A 15,670-nucleotide genomic window follows, 5' to 3' on the forward strand; every position below is an offset into this window, starting at 1 on the left:
AGCTGTCAATCAATCCAAACACCTTCACCAGTGACCAGTCAGGAAATCCCTTTGTTTACCCTTTGGTAAACAAACATCCATAACACATTCCACGTGTGCACAGCGACAGGTGCAGCAAGTGGAGGTAAGAATTGTTCCTCACTCTTTTCTCTGATCTGCTCACAGCCTTCCCCAGGACAATGCCTGGGAAGCTGTGCCTGCTGCTCTCTGTGGTGGGGCTGCTGCCACACAAACCCAGCCCATTCCGAGTGGAGCTCCTGCAGCTCCTGCAGCCTGGCAGAGCCCTGCTGCTCAGGGAACCCTTTCTGAGCACCTGCAGCCTCACACCAGGGTCACTCCCACTGCCAGGACACCTTTCCCTGCTGAGGTGCAGCTGCAGCAGTGCTGGCACTGCTCACAGGGTGTAGGATATTAAACATGAATAGCTGAGAAATTTATGAGATTTAAACTTGAGGCTGAAAAGCTATTGGTTGGTTCTGGGTGCTTGGTAGCCACTACAACTCCTTTTGTGATTAATTCTAGCAATAACTTACTTTTAGGATCATCTGACATAAATGCCTTGGCTGCTACAATATTAAATAGGAGATAAATCCAGGGAAATATATTTGTTACGAAATCTTTTCTTTTTTTAAAATCATCTTTATAATATTGCCAGATGAAGATCTCAATTTGGAAAGCATTGACACATCTGCAAATTTTATCATTTTTGTCAGGACACAGCAAAAGAAATTTATGATTCCTGAAACCATTTTTTGATAGCCATGTACTATATTTTCAGAAATTTTCCAGGTAGCACACATTAAGGCTGACATTTTACAGCTGCTTCACAATGTGAGCAGAATTCCAAAAGGGAATTAGCTGCAGCCGTCACAACTGGGGCCCTGCTCATCAAGGACAACTCTTGTGTGCTCGTGCCCAGTGCTCTCAGACGTCGTAATTGAACAATCCAAAGGTGGCCACACAGCTTTGTACCCCCCTAGAGACTCACCAGCCACACAGAAACTACAGCTACAATGAATTCAGGCCAGACTCTATCACAGGGAGCAGCGAGAGGAAACTTCAGTCCCAAAGCAAACAAGAAGTCCCTCTAGGCACTGCCTCACCTGTTTTCACCTCTTTACCAGAGATTTTTTCCTAGCTACATCATCTTCAGAGCCCCCAAGCACAGCGGTGCCTTCCCTCCCTTGGTGTGCTGACACCTGGAATTCAAGGTTCAGATTTAGGAATGGAGCAGAACCCCCTGCCCTGAGCACAGGAGAGCAGCAAAGGCTCCGGGAGTCCCCTGGGAGCTCAGAGCACACAGAGCAGACACAGCATCACAGCCAGCCAGCACACAGGGGCTTGAGGCAGAGTCTGGAGGCACAAGCTTGGAGCAAAACATCCGAGAGCTTTGACCTTCTCAAGCTGGAGAGGCTGAAGGATATTGCTAATTGTAGGTGACTGTAGCTCTGCTGAAGTCCAGCTTGATGAAATCCCCTGAAAACTGGGGAAGGGATGGTCTGAAACTCCCACCCTGCAACAAGAGGTGAGCGGCAGAGGTGACGTTTGGCTTTGGGTGCTTTAAAGCACAGCAGTGGGGCTTCCCAGAGGATACTGCAGACCAAGGGGACTGGCCAGCACTTTGTCCAGCTGTCTAAGAATTTATGCAATCGCAATGCCAGCACCTCCCTTCCCAATGCCTGCACCTCCCTTCCCAATGCCTTTCCAGTTTGCTTGACAACACTAAAAAAATCTAGAAACCCTACATACCTTAACAAAAGAGATGGTTCTAACAAACCCTGAATCCTACAACATTCAGATAGATGGTAATGATACACATCTATCTGAATTGCTATTTGCTGTTCCACAGAGATAATAGGCCGAAGAGAGAGAATTGGATAAAAAAAGAGAGATATTGCATGTATAATTAATAGCTCAAAGCAATTTCTTGTTCAGAGATGGCAAGTGCAGAGGAAGGTTTATTAGGAGAAATTACTGAGGCAGAAACACCACAATGATTGAGGAAATTTTTGGTTTGCATCCCCTACTTCAGAGATAACAAGAAATGAAATAGGTAAGGAAAGGTGTCTTACACACATTTTTTTATTCTCTCATCTATATTTATTATGTAAAAATAAGCAATATTATTAAAATTTAACATTTTTGTTTCTTAATGCATCAAGAGATCAGTTGGTTTATTATGACAATGCAGTAAGCCAGATTTTAAGGAAAATTGAGTTTCTTTGTTTAGGCTGCAATAAGAGGTAACTGAAGTGTGAACTGCTGACAAAACATGGCCCAAGCCCTGCTCTTGTAAATAGTTTTTGCTGTTAAATTCAGACTCCAAATTAAATGGTCTGTTCCCAGTAGAGACCGGTCTGAATGACCTGAGGGGGAGGGTGTGTTCAAGCTGTTGTTACCTCAGGTTCTGAAAGCTACCCTCTTTTAATTGAATGTTCAACATGGACTAAAATAAACAAGCATATTTATTTGATTTCAGTGCAACTACTGAACATGATACTTTGAAATCTTCACTTGGTGTTTGGCTACAACATTCAAGTGAGTGAACAGCAAAATTCAAGAGCCAAAGTTTCACTGCTCAGAGTTTTTCTGAGGAATGTGGATGGGATCAGCTGCCAGTACACAACTACACACAAAGATAATAAATTCCTTTTTTTCCCAAAGATTAAATCTTTTTCTGAGATAGTAAGCACTAAGAACTGTTAATCTGTTTAATTTAAAGGACTGGAAAGGAAAATAAGGACACTTGACTCCTTTAATTAAAATAAAAGCATAAAAACAAATAAAAAAGCAACACCTTGACAATCTAACCAACCAAATTAAAAAAAAAAAAAAAAAACACAACAAAACAACCCAACAAGCCAAACCACAGCAAGGGGTTTGTGCTAACTATCATATGATAAACAGATAAACAGAAAGTGTTGCAAACTGACCCAAATCTGCGGGGGAAATGCCCTCCACCTTGTTTTGAATAGTCTTAAGAGCTCTCAGATCTAAAGAATCTATTTCATTTCAGTTTATGAAGATAAGTCAGTCCTTTGCATGTCTTTAATAAGATGAGAATTCACCAACACTGTCATTTAGTAATAAATTAATTTTAATCTCTCTCAAACTCCATGAGCAAGTTTATAGCCATCACTGATCACTCTAGAACTCCTACATTTTGTCACTAACATGCAGGCAATAAATAATATTGAACATCCAGAACATTCTCCTAATTAGAGCTGAGAAGAAAAAGCCATTGTAAAGTCCTCTTGCTGTAAAAGGAGAAGGAATACAATTACTTTGTCCATAAATAAATGGCCCCACCCAACTCAGGGGCCAACATCCCTGGCACATTTTGGTTTTCACACTGCAGTGTGTGTTTTACTCGCTGTGCTAAACTCTGTCAGCTCTGCCCTGGTTTCTGGCCAAGCACCGGTGGCTGGGTCAGAACAGCTCTGGAGGTGTAAAGAAAACCCTCTCCCAGGGAGTCCCAGGGATGCCCAACACCCCCAGCAGGAGCCCCCACATGGACAGAAGGCAGAGGGCTCAGACCTCCTGAGCTGGCTGGGAGTGGAGCAGTTCTGACCCTTGACCTGGGAGCCGAGGTGACACTGGTGATCCCAGCAGGGTTTTCCAGCAGCCCTGACTGCCAGGACAGCTCCCAGCACTGGCCACCCCACCCAGAACTGCAGCTCCTTTCAGCTGAGAGTGAGACTTGAGCACCCACCTTTTCACCATTTCCTGGCAAGTCCCTACATGACCCTGGCCAGCAGTCAGGCATCCCTGAACGAAACGGTTCTTTCCTGATCAAGCAAATGTACATTGGTAAAATCCTGTGGCACCAGAGCAATCTGAGCCAGCACCGCCTACCTGTTCCTGAACTTCCAACCTGCTGCCTGGGGCACAGAGACATCTCGGTGAGGGGGAGGAGGATGACTGGTGTAAGCACAGCCCTCGGTGGCCTCAGGGATTCGCTGGCTTGTGGCTTATTGCTGGGTACTGGGGGTGGTTGGATGAACAACTTTGTTAAGAGAACCTCTGAGAAAACAGGTTAAATCCACTGACCCCTGCAGTGCTTGGAGCAGAGCTGGACCCAGTTTGCAGACAGGTAACACAGGGATGTCAGATGGGGACAGAACATGACACCAAGGGGTGGCCCAAGGACAAGAGAAGGATTAGCCCTGCAGAGGCACAGTCTGGGGGTCAGTAACAACTCACAACACAGCAAAATTGTGGCCAAGGATCCCTTGAGAATACACACATTTCTACCAGTAAATAAAATGTACAGAAATGCTTGGCTATCCAAGCATTAAGTGTGTAAAATCCTAGTTATTCATTGAACAGTAGATTTTGACCTTATATGCAGAATAAGTTGTGTTCATCCATTTTTAATGCAGAACAGTCCTTGCACTCTCTTCTGTGTCCTACAGAGTGCTGGGGGCACTCTGCTCTACTCCTGGCAAAGGTCAATTAATTAAAATTAGTCACAGTCACAGATCACAGTCACAGACCTTTCTGAGTTGGAAGGGACCCACAAGGATCATCGAGTCCAGAGCTGTCCCACACAGGCTTGAACCCAACCCCCTGGTGTCATTAGCACCACGCTCAAATTTAACTTTTTCTGATTTTTCTGTTATGTCTGTCCTGCAGGTCTTTTTCTGTTGTTTGTCTGTGGTTTGGATTTGTGGGGTTTTTAAAGGAATGGGTAAAATTTGACTTCCCATGGAAGGAGATGGTGAACCTTTGTGTGCAAATAGTTAAGGACAGATAGGTTACATGGTCTGGATTTCACTCTCACATATCCCATAGAGAGAGTAAGTCACCAGGGGTCCTGTACCACAGAGCAGAGCTTTCACTGACCCAACAGAACCTCCCTTGCCTCCCCTGACTTGTGATAGTTGTTCTTCTCAGACACCAGATGAGTGGAGACACAGCACAGAAACAAAGCAGAAGAAACCTCAATAATCAGGAACATTTCTACAGCTTGGTTGAGAGCCACCCATATGTACTTTTTACATTCTTGGCAGGATCCTTTATTCAGAGTGCAAGCACTTCTACTTTCTCTTCCCAGGGTCTCCAGATGTCACCTCCCTTCCCTAGTTCTCAGCTCTCCATCACCCTCACAACTGCAGCTAAACTGCAGCAGCAAATTAATGACTCAGCTGTGCTTCCACCACTGCTCAGAGCACAGTGCTGGACAGAAGGGACATTTTCAGCACTGAACAAAGATTCCCCTCACAAAGAACTGTACGTGCACCACCGCTCCTCCAAACACAGTCCAGGTTCTGAACAGCACCAAATGTTTAAGTAAGAATAGCAGCCCCTGTGCCCACTGTGCACAAAATGCCCTTCCAGTTCTAAGGACACAACAGGGCATATGCTCTTAATTGCAGACAAAGGTTTGTGTGAGAGCACACCTACACCTTTGCCTTGAAGTTATTCTGAATTGTGGTTTGAGCCCAGGTCTGCAGGTATTCGATGTGGGATCAGAAGAGAGCAAAAAATGCTGCTTCCTTCTGTCCTGTCCAGTGTTCTTCAGTGTGAGGGGCACTGTATTCTCTTTATGGCACCTGCAGTACTTCCCATCACCAGAGCAGACCAGGCTTCTCAAATCTTGCACAGAGCTTATCAAGGGGTCTCCTTGTGGTTCCAGCCTGCTCTGTACAGATACGTGAGCCAAACTCTGATTGACTCTTTTCATAAAGAGCCAGTCTTTGGTTACACCTTGTATTTTTAATGTTTCCCAAGTCCTTAATGGACAGAAATGTGTGTGAAAGTCTCTGGATGAAAGTAAAACCAGCAGTTCAGACCCTTGAAAGCATTCACCAATTTGGAAACTGAATCCTCCTACAAAGAGCTCAGTGTGAAAATACCCATTTCCTTAGCTGAAAGCCACTTCTGACACCACCTCACCTGTCCCTAACTCTCACAAAACTCTGGTATTAGTAGCACAGCACTTTAAATAATCATGGGTATTGCTTGCCTGAGATCTGGAGCATGCATCCCTTCTTTGCTGAAGCTGTGGAGTGCATCAGCTGAGCAGGAAAATGCCTCTGATCTCTGCTCACAGCCTGGATGTGCTGGTGCATTTCCAGGCACAGGGCAGTTCTAAATCCAAGTCTGGATCCCTTAAACACAAACCAACACCATGCTTTTGAACTGTCAACTGATTCAAATGCAGCTGCTGAAAATTTCATGTTGTAGGCAAGCTGTATCACAAAGTGGCTGGAGACCACTGGTCCTGAATTATTTGAAGCAGAGTGAATAATAGAAGAGGTTTCATCTGGTTACCCCAGTTCAGCAGAGATCAAATGCCTGTAAATGTAGCCCAATCTGCTCAAAGACTGATTCCTACCTGCCTGCAGTGGAGACTGACCAACAGAGAGAAGTGCCTCTCTGCAGGACTCACTCCTGCAGATACTCAGTTTTACTTTAAACCTCTTCAGTTCTGACTGGGGAAAAAAGAAACATTAGCACTGCCGAGTGCTTTAGGTGGAACAGTAGTTTAAAGAAAAAAAAAAAGCCAACAAAACAAAATCTTCCACAAACCTCATATACCCCACTGCAACGTGGGGCCTGACTTGCAAGGGACAGCCAGTTTTGGTGCCTCTCCATCCCCCAGGAGCAGCTGGGGGGCCCAGGGCAGCCCCTCCTCTCCTGCAGCTCTGCACCACAGCTGGCGCAGGCACAGCCAAACCCCTCTTGCTGTGGACGAGCCTTCCACCTCAGCAGACTTACCAGCAAAGGTACAGAGAATGTCAGAGGCCTGCCAAATGTCTGTAGGATTTATGGCACTGGTCCTTCCCATCCATTTACATCCCAGACATCTGTTTAGTTGGAGAGTCATGGCTTGATGAATTCGTTTATTATTTCAGATGCATTCAAAAATAGGATAATTGGCATTTTACATTGTAACTATTCACCAGCTTGACATTACCATGCATTTTAATTAACATGAATACCTAAAGCTTGGGATTGAAGAGAGAGATAAGTCATATTAAAGTCTATAACTGTCATCCTTCAGTTCAAATTCAGACACAGAACAAAACTAGACATGTGAATCAACGCTGGCGTTTCAACAGCATTGGTTAAAGGGAACAGGGCTGGTGCAGTGTTTTTAAAGAGGCTTTCACTAAATTCAAAAGCAGTGTTCAGCCCTCTTTGAAATAATCTTAGGTCAAGCACAGTGCCTGTGGACATTACCTGAGCCCTGCTGAACTCGACTTTAAGCACTAATGTCAGCAGTAGGGCCAGAGCCAGCCCCTGTGCCCACAGCCCCAGCATGGGGGGCTCACCAGGGCTGGCTGAGCCTGGGCTGCCCCACTGACACCAGGGATGGAACCAGACCAAACCCCAGCACCACCCCTGCACCTAAAAGAACTCTGCGTATCCTCCAATAACGGACAGGTTTGGATTTCTCCAAAGGAGCACTGTCCACATGCTGCAGGCACAGGATGTTTACATCTTGTGTTAAAGTTGCCCTGAGTTAGTGTTCCTCCGAGAAATCCAAGTAAATCTTTTAGGAAACCCTTAATCTTTCTCCCACTGACAGTGCCATTGCACTCTGGATAGTTTTTCTCCCTCAATAACTGTTCCAAGCACAAATCCACCTCCTACTTGCTAAGTTTGGCTCCAATTTGTGCTCTGTAACAATCTTTAAAGATAGCTTGATAACCATGCCAGTTAAACATCAGAGGAGAAAGATGCACATGCCCTCATCTACAGTTCACTATTTAAAGGGGAGAAATAATTCTTAAAATATAAATTTTAAATAGCAAAATAAAGAATTTTTTTGATATTAAGAGTGTGTTGTGCCATTATTAAGTTTTTCATGGAAATGTAATATACTGGAGGTAAACTATAAACCTATGGAAAGGAAAACATCCAGTGGTGGCTGTACTAAATTTTCCATGGAAACACTATTATATTAATAAATTCAGATATAAATTCGATGCTTAGCAGGTTATTAAAACATATAAGTGAGTAAATAGAATTAAACAAACACCAAATTTGCACTGAGAGTGACAGGGAGGAAAGAAGATCGAGGTGGCTCCTTTTAGATTAGGACTGTAAGTTGGTAATGAGACTGCAGAACAACTCTGGCAGTCTGTGCTGTGATGAGTGGGCTCTGCCATGCCCAGAATTCCAGTTTTCCCTTCAGCTTGTCCCACACGCACCTCCCAGCTGCCCATCCACACAGGGTTCCCCCATGTCAGAGCACTCTTACACCACTAGTTTGGGGAACTCACCACTGAATTCAGCCATTGTGATGCTGGAAGGATAATTACAGAAATAAGTACTTCCAAACACACCAAAATCTGTCTCTGAGAAGCACAGGAGTGCAGGCCAGGAGGGGTTTATGAAGCAGGAGCAGAATCCCAATCCCCCACCCCCTCCCATCCTCCAGCCCCATGCCTGTTCCACAGCAGCCCTGCCCATCCTCACTCCCTGGTGCCTTCTCCAAAAATCTGGTTTGATCCAATTTCTGATCCTGAAATCCCACTTAACCCAAAGAAGCTCGAGCTGGGCAGGGCAGAGCCATGAGTCAGGCTGGGCTGTGGCAGCAGCAGGGTCTCACCCTGGGCACATGCTTACTCTAATCACTGCTTCCCACGGCAATAAATGAGGTTTATTTATTATTTATTAATGGCTTTCACCATTAGGAAATGTTCATCAGGGTAGACACCCTCCTTCCCTAGAGGAAGAACATAGAAGGAATATTTTCCTGCCTTTTCTCTTGCAATAAAGATTTATTATCCAGTGACATAATCACAATGCTGTAGCTCCAACAGCCCTGACCTTTTAATGTTTTTTATTTTCTGCTCTAAATTCCAGGTTAGCTGTCCCTGAGCCAAGGGTGGTTTCTTTTGCTTTCAGAGATTTTCAGACTTGTTATTATCCATTCTGCTCCCAGTTCTGTTCAATAAGAGTGCAAATCACTTGTGGGCAGCAAGTTGGTGGAGAGCAAGATAAAACCCGCTCTCCAAGGCTGATTATTGCTGGAAGATGCTGTTAATGAGGATCTGACTCTCTGGGCACTGGCTGGGCTTTAAATGTTTGCTTCCACTTCTTTCTCCAAATGGCTAAATCATCATAGCAGCAGTGAATGCAAACTGCAGGGACAGGGATACAAACACCTTCTCAAGGGACATCTGAGGACGGAAGAGCAGCTATGAAATCCTGGGGGTTTTATTTCCCACCTGAAGGGAAGTCTGAGCACAGCCTCATCATACCCCAACACAAACCCCACGCAGCCTTAGCATGAAAATAACTTTAAAAATGACAACAGAAAGCAAATGCTACTAGTGGAAAACAGGTGAGGTTTTCCTCCTAGTCAAACAAACAATGACAAATAACCCACATTTACAAGCATTTTTTAAAAAGCTTATCAGGTAGAAGCCCTGTGCATTTTGGAGTAGTGCAAATGGAGTTCTTCCACTAAATTTTTCCAGTCAGTCAGTTCAAATCTAGAACATCTCCTGCAGTCCAGATGGAAACCTCACCACCAAGTGACAGCAAAATCTGGGAGCAAAGAGGTTGTCATTGCTGCTTACATCAAGGCCAGCAGAAGGCTAGCAGTTTGCTCACTTCCCAGTTAATTTGCCCGGAGCCACGGGCTGTCAGGGAAGTCACTGCTCTCGTGGCAGCAGCCGTGGTCCCCAAAGCCCGGGCTCAGAGGCACAGAACAGCCCAGCTGCCAGGGCTCCAGCCCTCTGCTGGCACCAAAGGCTGAAGGAAAGCTCCTGCCCCAAGCAAGGCTCACTGCCCCTTCTCCCAGCTGTTTCACAGCTCAGGGGGTCTTGGGGCTCCCCAGGTGTACATGGCATCACCTGGATTAAGAGCCAGGAAACAGAGTGGAGCTGTCTTAGCACGCGGCTCACACTAAGGCCAAAATCAATTTTTTTTCTTTTACAATTCAGAAGACTCTAGTCCACTGCTTTGAGCTATGTATTTTATTAACATTTAATTTTAACATTGTATATTTTATTACATTTTACTTAAATGTTACACCAGAAGGTTACACTTCCCACAGACCAAATGAAGCCTCAAATTAGCAACCTCCTGTTAGTATTTACCATGACTGTGGTGTTCTCTCATCAGGAAAGACCCGGAGGTAAAACCCTGCTCATTACGAAAGAGGGAAGCTGGGCAGGAATTGTTCCCTGGCAGGGTGGGCAGCCCTGGCCCAGGTGCCCAGAGCAGCTGTGGCTGCCCCTGGATCCCTGGCAGTGCCCAAGGCCAGGCTGGACACTGGGGCTGGAGCAGCCTGGGACAGGGGAAGGTGTCCCTGCCACGCAGGGCTGGAAAAAGGTCTGCAAGGCCTCTCCCACCCAGATCATTCTACAGCTCTTTGATTCTGTGCAATTCAATCCTAAATCACAATAGAAGCTGAACAATGAATATTTATTTAATGATCTACTGACCTTAGCTGGTATTTACTTTCTGTCCACACCTTAAATAATAAGTACAACAGACCACTATCCTCCAACTAAATTTGGCTTAAAACATCCTCAGTGGATCTGCATGTGTTGGGACAGACCCCCAGAGAAAGGCCTGCAATGCACAGCCTCGGGAGCTTTCAGCACCAGAGATACAGATATTTATTTCTCCTCATGCTATTTTTTGCTGCTTTGTTTACATCTCTCTCTATTGCAGGAAAGAGTTGGCTAAATTGGCCATCCTAACACTATAGATAACTTGTGGAAATGCAACATATTGCCTTCCTTTAAATTGGAATGTTTATTAAAATTAATATAATTTGAAATTTTATAATTTTAAATTCTAATAGTGATGCTGTGCACTGAGTAATTGAATGAGAATTGCTATTACACAGAGCTTGCCATCAGCACAAAATCTGTGCACTCCCAGCTCCCAGTCCAGGCTGGAATCTCCATCCCTGCAAGCTCCAGGTCAGGTGGCAAAGTGGCCTCTGCAGAGCCAGGAGGCTCCTGTGGAAGCTGCCATCTCTGCCCTAAAGCAGGTGTTTTCCTAAGGAAACGAGGAAAGGGCTGGGCTGGAGCACTTCCCTCTTCCACCATCCTGGAGCTCCTCAGGCTTTGGCTTCCTTCAGCTCTGCCCTTCACTCCTGCCCTGTGCTGTCCCAAGTGTTATTTCTGATCTTGAAACCCCAAAGAAGTTGGAAGTCCCAAATGGGGATGAAACCAGGTCATTTAATCTCAGCTCTTTTGTTTTGGCCAAACATGTAAATTCTAACAGCCTGAAAGGAATTTTCAGTGCATCCAGCTTAAAATTATCCAGCTGTGTTTCCATTCAGGGCAGCACTCAGATATTTCAGCAAAACTGGTATTTGTTGGCACTTATATGGAAATTATTTTTGAGATGCCTGAACCCCTTGTCTGCATAGTAGTGTGTGAAACATTAAATGAACTTTCTCTCATCCCACCAAAATCTAACAGCGTTCTTCAGTCACCTCCCTCAGACTTCACTTTTAAACAACCGATGCTTTCCACAGAAGCAGAACAGGATGCTGGAAAACTCCTTTCAGCACATGCCAGGTTCTGCTGGATATATTAAAGCCCTACAAAGTCAAATTATTTGATTAGCATGTTATTATAATTATTATTCAGTTTATTTGTGTATTTTCAAAGAGCAGTTTGGATGTTACTTCACTTTTTTTCCTACGTGTGCCAGACCAAAATTTTGCCCATGAATAAGAATAAGAATAAGAATAAGAATAAGAACAATAGCCACAAACATATTTCATCATCTCCAAGCCCAGAAAAACAAAGTGGAGTGATTTCCACAGGAAGAAAAGCTCAAACATTTTGGAGCATCCAGCACTTCTCTTAAAGCCAAAAATACAATACCTCAGATCACTGACCCATTTACCAAAAATGGTATCAAATTAATATGAGCACAAAAATGCCCTCACTCCCACAGCACATTTTTTCCAGGTTGACACAGCAGATTAAGCACAAATTCACTTAGCCCACTGTTCTATCAATACAGCAATTATTACACACAGCAGGAATTTAATCACTCTCCTGATCTGCTCAGGCTGTGCCCACCACTTGTTGAGCTGAATTCCACCCCGGCCACACACCAGGAGCAGGTCCTGGCCCTCCCTCCCTTCCCCAGCCTGCTCAGCCAGGCAGCCAAGAGGCAACCGAGGCTCACAGGAAGCTTTTAATCATTTTAGAAAGCCCGGTAAAAGGGAATTTCTGTATGGGCAAACACACCCCTGCAGTCTGTCTGGCAAATTTTACTCTACCAGCAGACAAAGGAAATGTAGATATGAACCCTGAGACTAAGAGTGTCATTTAGTTCTTTCATTTATCAAAAGAAGTCTCTTCAGTAAACATCCATCTGTAAGAGCAATTAAAACTCCAAATAACTAATGCAAATATGGCTCTTACATAGCTAAATAGTCAAGTGTTCTGGTCTCATTTTCAGATCAGATTTGTCTCCAGTCCTTCAACACCAGAAGAGATTTAGGAAATCTATGTAAGTTTTTATGGAGAAAAGATCACTGTCCCTTAAAATCTTTGGATGTCTTCTGTGTAATAGACATATGCAGGTATGTCTCTTTTCATTTCCAGCACCCTGAGTCCCCAAAAAATCAGAAAAGTCTGTGTTTCTAAACGTGGAGTTTCCTATACAGTCGGAAATAATGAAAAAAAGAAAACCCTCAGAAAAATGGATCATTAACTCCCAGCAGGATAAATACGTCATTGCATGAAAATAAATTATGGGAGTGACAAACGGGATTTGTACCTGCTTATCTACACTAAATAATTTCTGTTTATTATCACAAAACAAAAGAAAATAATTCCACAGACAATAACTACAGAAACCCAGCCCAGAACTGGGTGTATCACCCAGAGCTGTCTCCCACAGAAAAGACCAGAAGCACAAAAAGCATTATGAAGTTCTAAATACAAACACTGGATCTTTTCCTGGTGTAAATTATTGACTCTGAAGAGCTTCAACAGCTGCAGAGCAGCCTCAGTGTAATGAAATTCTGCCAAGTGAGACCCACTGAAATGCTAACCAATAAATATAGATTTATCAAATCACAGCTGAAGAATTACTGGTTTTGACAAAGGGATATCAAGGGTGATTTCGCTGCTGCTTGATGCTGAAGAAGACACCTCTGCAAGGTGAACATGCCAACACTGCATTTGCCTGGCATCCTGCTGGCTGTTCTCCACCCCGTGCTGGCCTCCTGTTTTGGGGTTTGCACGAGGTCATTTCTACCCAAGCACAGAGCTTACAAGTCCCTGGTAAAACTCTGCTCTGCTTGGCTGTGCTCCAGCAGCATCTCATCTTATTTACTTGGAAGCTGCTGCAGTGCTCTCTGTTTCTCTTGGAAACAGAACCCTTTTCATTCTTCCTCTTGATCCTACAGGTAGGGTTCTGAGCAGTGGAACTGTGGCATACAAAAAGCATCCCTCAGACCTCAAGAGAGACCCTGCCTGCAAAGCGGGGCTGCAAAGCCCAGCTCCTGCTCAAGAGATCTGCAGGAGCTTGCTCTGCTTTCCAACATGGTGTTAATTAAAACACCAGATTAAGGCTGCTCCGGTTCAGTTAATTGATTGTAGATATCCTTTCAGAATGAGCTTTAGAGGCTATATTGCATTTCATAATAATGACTGGAAAATTTTAAGGTGCCGATCTGGTAAAAATATGCATATATATGTATCCATGAATATGAAAACCATCCTAAATGCATTACCATAGCTGCTGTTTATGAAATAGGAACCACTTGAAATGGTAAAATAATGAAAATCCAAGTGCAAATCAAGCGTTGCTCCTCTTTACGCAGTCCTGAAAGGTACACCCTCAGTGTATCAATCATCCCCCCATAAACACTTAGAAGTGCAGATCCATAATCAGTAATGACTTGTGGAAATTCTGAAGTAGCCCTCCTGAGTGCATCCTTCTGTAACTATGCCTTGGGGCCATGATAATCAGTGTGAGCAGCACAGAACAGATTTAAGAGCTTTCATCTTGAAGCTGATTTATATTCTTGTACTTATGTACATTTCCTCCCCAGGTCTGCATCACCCTGTGCTAGAGTGCCACGGGAAAGCATTTCTCCAGAATTCCCACCAGAGAACCCCTCCATCTCCAAGAAAGCCTTCCAAAAATGCATCAAAAAGCAGAGGACAATCTGAGGACACTCTTGACTTGTTTTATCCTCCTCATTTCCCTGAGAGGTTGCCCTGAGACCACACTCACATAATTCTTTCACTACACAAGGGGAAAAAAGAAACCCTTACTGCACAATAATTTATAATAAATCACTCATGAACCCATCAACTTAATCTTCATTACAATCTATTGCTACAAAGATTTCTATAGTCTGACAGAAGACTTACTGAGTATAAAGGTTTGCCTTAGGGGCTGAATGTAATCAGAGAGGGACAGAATAAAAACACAATGGGCTTGTTACTACTGCTATATAAAAACACATGAGGAACTCTTAATAATGGGGAACTCATGGGAAAAGATGGATTTCTCTTACTCACTTTTCCCAGGACTGAAAGACCTTGCCCCATTCAATTCATTTTTCACAGGGATATTCCCACTGATTTGGGGGAGACATCTGGTTTGGGCTGTGGAAAGTTTGTATTCCTCAACAACCGCTTTTTGCAAAGTCCAGGAGAATTTAATACAGTTAATCAGGGAGACTGGAGAATGATCAAATGATCTGAAACTGAAAAATGACCTGTTCCTTATTCCTTCAGTAAAAATACCTCTTAAAAAACCCCAAAGCCACCACAACAGAGAAATAGACAGGTGGATAAAAAATAATTCTGGTGCTTTTGGAAGAGAAGCCTTTCTTCCCTTCTGCAAGTCACACTCCCTGACCAAGCCAGGTCCAAACAGTGAGGGAAAGAAAAGCTGCTCCTGACTGACAGATCACACTCTGGAAAAGCAGTACAATACTTCCCTCTCCAGTACCTGAGGACTTAGATTTATGGGTTTTTAACCTTATTCTCATGTCCTGTCTTTTTAACCTGACAAATACAGTAAAACACTGGTTGTGTAGCCCATACTCTATTTGCAGCATGGAATAACTCCTACATTGACTGCACTGGAGTGATGCCAGCCCCAGGAATCACAGGCAGGGGCTGAGTCCCAGTGAATGCAAGTGTGTGCAATGCCTGGGCAATGCACAGTGATGGGGCCCTGGGTCTCTCCACTCAGACCCAATGCAGGACAATGCTCAATGCTGTGGCTGCAGCCCTGCACAGCCCTGGCTCCCCCATCCCTGGTGCTGGGCTGCCTTCCCAGCACTTCTGGAGAGCCCTGTGCCCCCAGGAGCCCTCCTGCTCACAGCGCTCAGCTCACTGCACTCAGTAATCCTGCCAAACCCTGCCTGGGAATGGTGCTGGTGCTGGGGAGGAGTTTGGTGTGAGCTGCTTCACCAGAGAGAAATCCCCCAGCAGAGGGTGGGAAAAGGCCTTGCCAGAGCATCCCTGGCCAGACTGAGCCCAGCCACAGACACTCAGCCTTGTGAGTGAATGGCACACCGAGTGCAACTCATTTTAATGCTCCACAAAGCAGGAGACTGGTCTTTTCAGAGCACAAAGCGGGATGCAGCATGAACGAGCCTGAAAACAAACAAAGGAAACTGGAGACTGGGCAATAGTGTTTATCAGGGGAAACAGGGAAAGCAAGAAAACAAAATCCAACTGCCTGGAGAATGAGGCTGCCT

This window comes from Lonchura striata, chromosome 13, assembly GCF_046129695.1.
Source record: "Lonchura striata isolate bLonStr1 chromosome 13, bLonStr1.mat, whole genome shotgun sequence".
Lineage (NCBI taxonomy): Eukaryota > Metazoa > Chordata > Aves > Passeriformes > Estrildidae > Lonchura > Lonchura striata.